At 38.2% G+C, this 10,115-nt stretch overlaps 1 long non-coding RNA gene across 1 annotated transcript; it reads left to right on the forward strand.

Moving 5' to 3' along the window:
- The first annotated feature begins 207 nt into the window (after positions 1-207).
- LOC114064474 lies at positions 208-8,724 on the forward strand. The gene is made up of 3 exons (XR_003572763.1): positions 208-2,603; positions 3,170-3,209; positions 8,373-8,724. It is a non-coding gene; the product is annotated as an uncharacterized LOC114064474 (long non-coding RNA).
- The last annotated feature ends 1,391 nt before the right edge of the window (positions 8,725-10,115 follow it).

A 10,115-nucleotide genomic window follows, 5' to 3' on the forward strand; every position in this document is an offset into this window, starting at 1 on the left:
GGGAAACAAAGGAGAATAGTGGACATGGAATATATAAATATTCTCTGAATTGCACCTTGCTACAGGAAATGTTACCCCATGTTGGCCAAGAGGAGTCTCTGTGCCGCTTTCAGTGTGGTGTGGAAGAGGCCTCGAGGACACACACATTCGTTGGCTTTGGGAAGTTCTGAAAAATGACATTTTGCAGGGGTAAAAGACAAACCCAGATGTTTTCCTCCCTCAGTTTGCCAGGGGTGAGAAAGCAGAGCTCAAATGAACACATCTGGCACAGTGTACCAAACTAAGCCACTAATACAAAAGGTGGATCCTCCAACACCAGCCACAGGTGACAGGATAAGAAGCCCAGCACATCATGTATAAGATATAAATGGATCCATCTGTCAGCAGTTATTTTATGAGGGAACTGCTCCCAATTATGCCAGAAACAGCTTTTAATGAAACATGATTTGAAAGCACTACAGAGGGGAAGAAAATGTGCAAAGTAAATTCCTGATCCAGTGAAAATTGAGAAGAGTGATAGATTCTGCCATTATAATTGGCAAACAGAAGGGAGGGGTTTGATAGAGATGGCGGTAGAACAGCTTTTGGGGCCATATTTGGCTGGGATAGCAATCTTCTAATCATATGTCCAGCCTGTCTTCAGAGGTCATTTTCAAGGTACATTTTCAGATGAGAAATAGAGGTGTTATATGACAATTTCACTGATGGCTGCAAAGAAATGTTCATTACGTTGCCTTCTTGCCACAGGAGGGACCAGCCGTGTATCAAACGGGGGAACAGGTGTCAATGAAAAACTGGAGTTTAGGTATTCTGAATCTAAATCCTTCATACAGTCCACTTTCAGCCCTTTCTCTTATGACAGGAAGTCAATGAACCCATATTAAGTGGCAGGCAAATATTTTTTTTTTCTCCCCAATTTCTTCTGAGTTTTGGATTTTTGGTTGTTTGGTGTGGGTTTTTTTCATTATTTCGTATTTATTATCTCAATCATCACAAGAGCTGCTCTTCCCATAGCCTGGCTGCTGGAGGCACACCATTTATTTCTTTTGGCAAAGCAGTCACCAGTGTTCTAGCCTGAGAGACAGGACTTAATAATGCTGAATTTAAAGTTATTAGAAATACCATTGCTTTCACAAGTACACAAATATTGAATTACTACATCTATTGGAGATCGGCTGAATTACGAGTCGGGTTTCACGGACTGATTTATGCTGGAAATTCACATTTACAAATTATTTTCCCCAATAAACCAGGCTTAGGTATGACAGAGAAGTTATTGCTGTTACTGGTGAAATGTTTTCTACTTTGCTCTTTGTTCCTGGGAATGCTGTACACCCAACAATATATTTCCCTCATGAAATAGCTTGCCTGAAACATCTGCTGCCAGAAAGTTTGTCCGGAACTTGCAATGATGGATGAATTTTTGACAGGTAATTGCAATTCAGATCAAGATGCAGACAGATTTAGTACCTAGAAGCTCCCAGTTTATTAAAATCACCATTGATTTATTTGGGCACCCCCCTCTCTTTTCACCACCATTCAGAAATTAATCACTTGGGTATGGTGTTCAGGGCTCATCCAGCTGCTCGTAATATGAAATACATCAGTTTATCCCAACTTTATCTATCTCTCAGCACTTCTGGAGGACCTATCGCCACAGTGTCTAGTCACCACCAAACCCAACATCTACCATTAGTGTAAGCCTTTCATGAAGCTCCAAAGAAATTGTACAGTTTGTATTAGTCAGAAGGTTTAAAATCTTCAGACTTCTCTTCAGGCTTACTAAAGAAAATTAAGTGTCACCACTGCCTATCCCACCCATGAAAATTATGTTTATCCTTTCCTTAGTAGCTGAAAAGACTGGAAGGCTCCACTGGTTTGGTTCCCATCAGCACGGTGTTTTTCTTTTTGCAGCATATAGCAAATTCATTACTGAATAGACAAATGTCACTGAAATAATACATATCTATATTATATATCCACCTGGTGCTTTCTCCAGTTCTCAGTGAAGTTAGCAAAGGTTCACTGGAGATATTTCACTCAGCCCTGGCAGTTTCCAGACAGATTTCCATCAACCCTTTTGGAAATTCAGACACTGACTTTCTTTGCAACTCACATCTGTTCTGATAAACCATTAGTTATGCATGGAGAGCAGCCAGATGACCTCCAGCTATTTTTCTTATACCTTTCCCAGACTAAACAGAGCTAGGCAAGTGTGGGGCCTGCTTGGAGAAGAGCCACAGAAAGTTGAGGATGCTGGGGTAAAATGAGCATGGCAAATGCAGACACTTATAGCATTTCTACTTGATTTAACCCAGAATTGTCATTACAGTTATTCCAGAATAGCCACTGAAGTGAATCAAAGAGAAGAATGGCAGAAGGTAACAGGTGATGTGATTCCTTGGATATAAGCTAAAAATACACAACTCTCAGCACCTGATCAGAGATCCCAATATTCTCTCCTGCAGTGGGCACAAGCAGATGTCAAAGGACAAGTAAGACCAGACCATGGAACTCCTGTGAGTACTATTCCACCTGCCAGTTCTTTCCAGCCTAGAGGGATTTTCTCAGCCAGCTGTAATTTTGTGCATTTACTGTCAAAGGTAAGTACCATTTGGCTCATGTGGATATAAGTGCCTGCTCCAATTTGTTTGTCATTTAAAGTCTATTTTGGAGGCCGGTCTTGCCCTGAGCCATTGAATGTTTCTTTTATTATTCCATATGCCAGTAACTGTACTTAAAGAAGAAACCTAAAGGCATGTCTACTTTTGTGCAGATACCATAATCTTTTGCTGAAAACAACAATAAGGCTTGTTTTAATGAGCACTTAAACTGGTTTAGCTGTTTTGCTGAAGGGGATGGCCATTGCTTGTGTGTGCAACAATGAATTACAGAAACCTGTAGTTTCTATCATGGTCTAACAAGAACTGCTTTTCTTGCATAAAAAAGCACGTTTTAGGAGTTTTAAGGTCACTTTGTGCTTCTTCAGTCACAATAACTTTGCCAGATTCAGTTGGCTATGAATAATGCCCACCTCACGGGTAGAAGAACCGAGCTTAGACATTCCTTTTCAGTCTTACAGGGGTTTGTCACCTTTTCTCTCAGTGAGTGGGGACAAGATCTGGAGGGGTTTTCTCTATTCCCCATACACCTGTCTATGCCATTACAGGAGAGGGAAACACAGTTTTGGAAGATGTGATCCATCTCTGGTGAGTGGAAAAGGAGGGTAAGGAATAATGTTTTTACCAATATTCATTCTCTCTCCTTAATTACACAGGTCGCTGCAAAGAAATTATTCTTCTGCCAGAATTTTCCGAGTATGAATGCTCATCAATCTTTTAATGATTTTAGATAGAAGGTGTGGATTCTCTCTCTCTCTAGCTTATAAATAGTGGTTGAAATTTTTAGCAAGTCAATATTTTAAAGAAAAAGGACCCACAGTGTCTCTGACAAAGCTGATTATAGAATATCAGAATGAGGATACACCTCTATTAAAAACAGCTTTATATGGAGTGAAGATTTATAGTGGTGTTCTGCTGATTCATGAATACTAGATATGGAAATCCATTTCTGGCAGCCACTCAGTGATGAAATATGTAGCATATAATGCATTTGTCTGTAAGACAAATGTGTGCTTTGGCTGATTAAAGAAGATATACGAACTTGTGAAAAAAAAAAAAGGAGAGGGAATTATTCCCAGGAACAAACCAGTTAATTATAAAACCAACAGGGAACCAAATGTGTAAGTTGAATGACTATATAATTTTTTCTAAACAAGAAGGTTTCAATATTAATTCCCAATATATTTTATATGCAACTTCAATATCTAATGACCTGTATATACTATTGAATATTTGAAATATAGCCCTCTGCTGGTTCTAGGCCTGTTTTCAGACATGTGGCTCCTTGCACAGCAGGCACAGAAAAGTGGGTGAGGGTTTTTTGTTGATTTTTTTTTTGTTATCATAAGAATCTGTCAATCTAAGAAACAGTTTTTTGAGAAAAAACACTTCAGCCTCAAATATTCAACAAATGATAAAGGAAGCGTTTCAAAAATAGAAGTGCCTACATGTGTTGATAAGACAATATGTGAATGCTGATGAATAAATATAATCTGCTTGAGAAAGTTAAATTTCAGCTTGTCCTCACATGTAAGTTATTTGCATTCCTACAGATGTGTTGATTTTACATGCCTTATGGACAAGAAAATAGAAATGTTAAAAACCAGCTTTTCCCTATCTGTGGTTAGAAATAAATGACTCCGTTGTTCTGTCAGGTTCAGAGGCTTGAAGCAATTGATGCTGTTTGAATAAAAAAGATCAGGATCCAAATCACTGAGCTTATAATTTAAAATTTCTGTAGCAGCTTTGCAAAAATAAGAGCAAACTGTGTATCGGGTTCGGGCACAAAGCCCTGAAAGATGAGGGCTTTGAAATCTGGAGATTTCCCTGAAACTTAATGGTTCCAAACACATCCTGTTAAGATTCAGCTTTGCTAAAAGAAGAGATAGTAGGTCTATGTATGTCTTTTAATTCAAAAAGGAAGACTGTGTGATAGCTCAGAACTGACAATTTTTCACATTTCTTTCCCTGGTTTTGTTCTAGTGGGTTTAATGGAATGCACGACGTTCAAAGGATGTTATGCTTTTCATATTTCTTTTCTCCATTTTCTCTTCTATCCCATAAGAAAAAGAAAGAGAAAAAGATAAATGGCAAGCGAGAGAGGGAGTGTTTGTTGCTCTGTGGCATACAAAATAGAGAGGGGGGGTAAAGAAAGACACAAACCCAGAAAATTTCTAAATGTAATAAGGAACACGCTGAAAATAGATGTTACAAATGGCTGTGAAGCAGAAGCATCCATGATTATTTATAGTTTCTAGTTTTAACAACTCGTATTTAAAAGAGGACATGTCGTTTTCTCTGCATATCCATACCTTTTTTACCATGGTAGGAAGGGATAGAAAAATATGAGGTGCAAGCCAAAACTACAGAGCAGTAAAGCAGATGCACTGCATTATGTTTACTTTGAAGTGAAGAAGTGTGACATATTGCAGGAAAATTCCCAGTGGCAGCACTGGCAGTAGAGCCTGTGTGGACAAGGCCTTGTTTTTTAGGGGATTCAATGGACACTGACCACAAGGAGGTAAAGGGTGTGATTTTTTTTGCTATTCCTCTCCTATCAGGCTGCAGTGGATAATACTCCAGCCCTTAGACATGAACTTGGAGCCATCCTGGAAAGCTGAGTGAGGACCAGCTGCCTGGTGAGGCAGAACAATCTGGTGAATCTCCACTTCTCCCAAGGGCTGCACACAAATCCATAACGTGAATATCCCTGGTCATGGTACGTTCAGCATAAACAGCCATGAATTGAATTTATGTATTATTGTGACCTTTCTAATCTCCTGACATCACATTCTCCCCACTTTACTTGCTACCAGGCTCTTGTCTGACCCCTCCCTCAGCCACGGGCAGGGGTCACCCTTTGGGCTGCACTGCCCTTTGTAGCTGGAGATTACTTCCCCTTAATCTGATCCTCCATGCCCATTCTGTAAAGTTCATGTTCAACAATCCTTTTAAAATTTTAAAATCTGTTTTCTTTTAAAATCATGACAGACTGTTCTCCTGCACAGTTGTTTACTCATGACTTCATTCAAGTCTTGAATCCTTCCCTCTCTGGCTCTCAGGCATGAATGATCCTTAGGATCGAATCCACAGAGACATCTTTTAAAGTGACAGTTACTCCAGGAAGGACAGGAAAAGACAAGAAAAAGGAGAGAAAAGGACAGGACTAAAAAATTTGATTGCATGACTGTTCCTATGTCTGATACAAGAGGTCGCAGGAGTAGGGCCCAAATATACAAACCCAACAATTTCTCTCGTATTGAGAATTTTTGGGTCAGCAAGCTGGGACATTCTAATTGCACAAAACTGTGTTTGTTACACAAAATATTATAGGTCCTTCATTTAATAAATTTGTGCTATCTTAGCTCATGTACTCCAAGGACACTGTATCTTTTCCATGTCCCTTGTTGATGCCCTCTGGCTGACATGACCATTCAGCAGCAGCAGCAGTTCCCTAGGTCACAGTTATGGTCTCGGTCCAATAAAAACATTAAAGCTGTGCCAAGATCCTATAGAAACCTGGAATAAGGGTTAAGTGGCATGCTTCACTTTTTGCCTCTATGGGCCCTTGAATCCTACCACGCTACTGGAATCATCAACAAACCTTGCCCAGGTTGTACACACTCAGTCAGTAATTGCATCCTTTTCTCTTCTTCTTTAGCCTTCCAGTACTGGGATTGAAATATCCCGCCTAATTATTATCCTTCAGGATATCCTGCAGGAATCCCATCAGATAAAGAAATTGTTTCAACACCATAAAACATTAAACCGCCATCAAACATTAAAACAGTGCAAAAGATCTGAGCCCAGGGCAGAGGTAGAAAGAAAACTGTGCCTGTTATTCAGTGTTTTGGTTTCTCGACTCTGCTAAAGAATAAACAGATTTTCAGTAGCTGGAGGGAAGGAGATTGTGATGCCATAGCAAAGCTGAACTCATCATTTGTATGATTCTCTTTGCACAGATAATAAAAACAACTAAAATTATTAAATACCAAGTTGTAAGTCATTGAGAGAAGATGATAGGTTTACGTGCCATTCGAAATAGTCCTTGTAATCAGTGTGAATAGAATAGTCAATTTAAACAGATCCCTAAAAGACCCCAAACGTTTTGTCATTTACCAGAACTAACCTTAAGAAGGGATCTGCTGTAGGGGGGAGAGATGAGCTACAAACTTTTTTCACTTCTCTTCAAAACCTGACAGTGTATGGAATACAGCTTTAAAAATTAATGGGACTGATCCTATTTCAGTGCTCTCTCATTAAACAGTGCATAAATATAATAAAAAGATCCCACACCTTTGATAAAACACGGCATGCTTTGTGGTTCTTTTTACACATAATGTCAGAATTATTTGGAGAGCAGTAAAAATGGTTTCAAAGCTCTAGGCTGAAAATAAATCCATCTGATGTCCTTCTTTCAGAAGTTGTCCTTTCCTTGGACATTGTTAACGTTAATATTTTGAGCAGAATAGTTCATGCTGCTCTATCCAAAAGGACTAGAAAATGGAGGTTTAGTCAAATATTTGACCATATTTTTTTACCAAATATAAAAATAGCCAAATATATTAAATGTAAACACCAATGTCCAAGTTATTTTAGGCAGGAAAAGGGCATAAGGTCTCCTTACTGTGTAACACAGACCAGTTAAACAAATCTTTATTCTTTACAGTTTGAGGCATTTAACTAAAAGGGGTTATTCTCTTAAAACATATCTGTATTTAATATGAACTGATGAGATTTTTTTGACGACAATACAAACAGAAAAAAAAATACCCTTCCAATTAAATCTTCAGAGATAGAATTAAACCCAGTAAAATGGCTTTCCTACCTCACCAGTGGACTTTGGCTCTAAGTCTCAAATGGGAAAAATTTAAGAATAGGTTTAAGTTAAATTCTTCGTATGACAAGGAAGAAAACCTAACCAAGGATTGCAATTAACGTTTTTATGCCTATAATTCTATTTTGCACATGACTTCCCTCACAGCTCTTACTTTATTGGGAAGTGCATTTTTCCCAAGCAGAAATAAATAATGTAACAAGTATTCTTACTGAGAAGATGGTTTGATGTCTGTTGAGAAGTCTGGGCTATAATTTACAGAAAATAGGTTACCTAATAAAAACTCATTACAAAAGCAACAGCACTGGAAAGGAGGAGGATGGGCCATTTCTCACAAGGAAGTGATGCATTGCTGATCCTAATGATGTTTAAAAAATCAATACTTTTCTTATTTTTGCCTTTCCTAGGCTGATAGATTAATATCGCTGTTTTTTCTTCCTCCTGTGCTTCCACTTCACAGCTGATACTGAAGTACACTCCGTTAAAGACCAGTATATTTGCATTTTAAGACTCCCTACAGAGGGCATTGCCTGTGTTTCATGAGCCACCAGCCAGGGGAATAAGTAAAAATAGGCAACTATGAAAGGGCATTTGTAGGAAGAACAAATAGAACCCAAGAGGTTAATATGGTTGAATGTACAATTTAATAAAAAAAAAAAACAAAACACAAAAAACCTCAAAACCGCAACAAAACCCAGGTAGATTTACTGCAATTGGAAAGGTTAGAAATATTAGAAAAATTACATTAAAGGCTAATAGAATATATGATGTCATTTTAGGTGCCTCCTGCAGCTTGTCCTGTAAAATACACCAACATCTTAGATGTGGAAGGTCAAGAGAGAAAAAAAAAAAAAAAACAACAGCTACATCTCCTGTTTATTTTCCTCTCTCATTGTTTTCTGTTTTCTCTGCAGTGACCTGATGAGAGATCATTAGTCTGAAAACTGAACTTGAACTTCAGAACTGGGGCTGCAACGGGAAAGAATCACAGGAGAAGCCGCTTGGGTTTTGAGTCTGCACTTTCACCAAAGCCAGAGCAAAGTTTTAGAGTCATGGAAAATTAGAAAGAAAAGAGCACAAGATCATGACTGGAAAATAAGCACTTCCTTCTCACCATAAACTTGTTCACCAGGCAAGTATTTCTCCTCTAATAAAAATCAATACATGCTAAATCTGCAGTGAGTGCAGTTAAACATCACATATTACCATTGATGCACCACCCCCCACTCAGCAAGGTCACTGAACCCAAACTTCAGTGTTTCACATTAATGTAATTTAAATAAGCAATAAACAGCATATGGTAATGCTAAAACAAGGAAATGAGTCACTATGTAAGAAATTATTCCTTTTTTAAACAGAGGGAAGATTAAGCACATCTTTAGTAGTAGAATCATGGGAATAACTTCACCAAACAGAAATATTCCTGGCACAGCCCCAATATTTCCTGTTCCAATTAACTATGACAAACCATTACAGAAGATGTGCAGCAAGTCTCTTACCTAAGCAGGGGTTTAGGACAGGACCAAGAGGTGACTTTTTTCCCTTATGCTTCTTTTCACTTTGAGAAGAGGTGCTGCAGCTACTAAAATGATGAAGAAAAAAACCTAAAGGGCAAAATGCCCCGAGCTTGTGAATTACAGAGAATTACACTGACTTTTCAAGTAGTTAGAGAATGATAAAAGAGAAAGATTTTCATATAGAGGGAACTGAAAATAGAAAAAAACCTATTCATCATCATTAGTAACTATTTTTACAGTGGTTTAGGGGGGGCAGGGAAGGAGAGAGAAGTCCCAACAGAGAGGTGTTCATGAAGGAGGAGAACTATCAGCTCCAGACCTACTGAAATATTTGAGGTGAAGCCAGTATTGCTTCCCTCTCTTAAGTCATTCCACCCCCACTGTAAGTTTTAGTTATCTTTTCTTTTCTCCTGTCACAGTACAATATGTCAGCATAACCTGGCTTTGATAATGCAAAGAGCACATCATGTACATGTGTTGTACAGTCCTTATTTCTTCAGATTTTCTTTCATTTATGCTTTGTAAAACAGCCACATGTTGCTTCCACGTATTTTCTTTTATCCTGACAACCCTTGATTAAAGACAATTCAAACTTCTCTGGGTTGGCCAACAAACTATTCTCCCTCATCATTTAACATAGATTCTGTTCCAGAGTAATGGGGTAGGGAATTTATGAGAGTCTCCTGGATGTTATTCTTCATCTCTTTTTCCTAGATTTTTAAACAAACTGCTAGCTATACCATCAAAACATTTGAGAAATGACCAGGTACTTAAAAAATGCCAAATCCTGATCTAGTTATAATCGGTATAATCCCACAGAAGTATTCCCAAAGCTTTCATAACAATGCCTGAGTTCAAGGTGGAAAGACTTAAGCGAAATCCACTGTCTTCCAACGCTAAAACCTACACTATTTGATAAATAGGGATTTAGTTCAAATTAAACAGATGATTAAAAAAGCAAAAGCTCAGAGAATAATCAGCACTAATTATACTGATGTTGCTAGTGTAATTAATCAGTTTTGCAACCTGCAAAATTGAGATAAAGAGCTGGAAGATGTAGAGATGAAAACTCACTATGTAGAGACTCTGGATTGTTGTTACCCAAAATAACACACTAACACTAATTGTTCTTGGGGGTGG

This window comes from Empidonax traillii, unplaced genomic scaffold, assembly GCF_003031625.1.
Source record: "Empidonax traillii isolate 1590-97213 ecotype Southwest subspecies unplaced genomic scaffold, ASM303162v1 scaffold548:size421700, whole genome shotgun sequence".
Lineage (NCBI taxonomy): Eukaryota > Metazoa > Chordata > Aves > Passeriformes > Tyrannidae > Empidonax > Empidonax traillii.